Genomic DNA, 2,500 nt, shown 5'->3' on the forward strand with positions numbered 1-2,500 from the left:
AACGGCCCTAAAAATACGGGCGAGAATGTGGAAGATCTTTCTCCCAGGAGGTAAGGATCCTCAAGCTGGGGGAAAGGAAAAAGAAACAAAGAAACAACCAATCATAAAAACAACAAAAAAAAAACTAAGTAATAACTCAGCTTAAATTAGGAAATGGCACACTGGAGGTACGGATCCTCAAGCAGTGTCCCTTCTATGTGAGTGGTCCTTTTTATGCTCTGACCCTTTGCGCGATCAAAGGGCTGCTTTGGGTTTTCGTGGAAGAGTACACCCTGCAAATAGTAATGCAGTATGACACACGCCAAAGTCCAACAGACACCAGGTGTCTTCTACACACAACCATTAAAATACTTAGCTTGCAAAACACGGATTCATCAACCCTGGCGCGAAGCGAGGTAAATCCCAAGCGAGGTAATTCCAAACGAAGTAAATCCAAAGCGAGCACAATACCGAGAGCGGAACCACTGTCCAGCATAGAAGTCAGGACCGAACTGTCTTCCCCATAAACATGGCGCGAAAAGAAGATACGCAAAGCTTCGAAAGACCAACCCGATAGTTCGGTAGTCCAAACAACCCAAAGGACCCGAACCACCATGAAAAGAGAGAGGGGGAGAAAAACAAACAGCCAAAATATGTAACAACCATTACTCTCTTCACGGGTTATATTGACACTTTGGAAGCGTTGTCAAAGATATAGAATATTAAAAATAATAATAATAAAGTAAAGAATACATAGGAAAACTGGTAATGTGCAATTTGCGTGAAAATGGTGCATTTCGGGCTGCAACTCTCTACGCTATTGGACTTAGAAAATAAATAAATCTATTTTTTTTTTTCTCGGAGACTTCAACGCCATCCAAGTAACGAGACTTGGTTGAAAATACGTTCTTTGGTTATTTTTATAACCATGTTCTCATGAGTTTTTAACACTGTCTTTGGCGGCTCGTATGGCTGTGGTCACGGCTTATGAAGTCGCACTAGAGTCACGTGGGCGAGGCGCGAATGGCGAGTGAAGCACCAGCCTCGTACGGGTGCACAGCGTGTGCGCCCGCATCGTCGGTGGAAGCGGAGCCCGGGACGTCTCATCCGAATCAATGGCAGCATCGTAGAGTTCCCCACGTCCTTTGTTCAGTGGTAGAGGAGGCAGGCTTGTGGCCTCAACCACTTGGCGCCCGAGGACGATGTCAGTCCAGGCGAGATCGACCTTAGAGTCGGCGAGTGCGCAGCCGTACACTACACCTCTCAATTATGTAGTCTGTTCTGCTTCTCAGACATTTGCGTCGGAAGTATCCTCGCTTAGAAAACAAATCAACAATATGTATATTTTTCAACGACCACACGCTTTCTAAAAAAAGAGAGAGAGAAAAAGCAAGAGATGGACACAACATTTTCAGTAAGAGAAGTGAGTTCTTTTACGACTGCAGTCTCTCCCTAATCTTTCCCTTCTTAAGTCATTTATATATATTGTGGTTAAAAGTGCAGATTATTGATTTTAGTTAATTACTTGTATTTTGATGATAAAGATACATGTAAAAAAAATGGACATTAATTCTACATCTATTACCAAATCTCTCCCGTCCAGTAAATCATCACGCTTAAAATTGTGCATCATTGACATCTCTTTAAAACAATAATTTTATATTCAAACTTTGATACATAATAAGTCTGAGACAATTATAAAGTATAAGGGCTGTGCTGCAAAGGTTTCGAGAAAGGACTGGCGATCGCCTAACGATGCTTCTACGGACGTTAACGAAAGAAAGCCGTTTACCACGGATCCACACTTTCGGCAGGCGATCCTTAGCCCGTGTTTTGCCGCTAGATTTACTAACACTAGCACCAAACGACGCGGGGAATTTGATTTCTTTACTTTCGTACTCAAATCAACATAAGAAGAAAAAAAAAGCCTGTCGAGGGAACTTACTCAAAAGCAAAAAAATAAAAAATTCAAATGTTGAACAATACTAGACATAAAAATAATTTAGAATGTTAAAGGAATTAAAGAAAACAATTGGAGGCATATCAGAAAAAAGGTGATCTTAAGGGCAATTTTTTTCTGTTTAAGTTGTCTGTAACTTGTCATTAATCTCCTTATCCTCTCACCAAGGTTTTTCACACAGAATGTCCTTGGGTCTTGTTCTCTTTTTATGTGATATAAGATTCAATCTAATTGCAGCAGGTGTTAGCTGAAGTTTCTGAGTTTGTATTTTTTCTTTCTTTATTTAGTTTCGGATGAATGTTTGAAATCTTATTTGATATAAATCATGATTATGATGAAATATTTACCTTAAAGTTCTATACAGGTTTACACCATCATAATCTTTGAAAAGGCTATCGCAAGGGCATCCATGCCCTTTAGACATATCTAAATTAGTTGCAAGTGTAATTGCAATAAGCAGAATTTGTTGGTTTAATAAAGGAAACAGTAATATTTTATTTGTTTATTGCTCACATGTTGCTGTGACACATCAGACTTGTCAGCAAAAGGGGTTAACTGGAA

Source organism: Penaeus chinensis, chromosome 38 (assembly GCF_019202785.1).
Source record: "Penaeus chinensis breed Huanghai No. 1 chromosome 38, ASM1920278v2, whole genome shotgun sequence".
In the NCBI taxonomy this organism is placed as follows: Eukaryota; Metazoa; Arthropoda; class Malacostraca; order Decapoda; family Penaeidae; genus Penaeus; species Penaeus chinensis.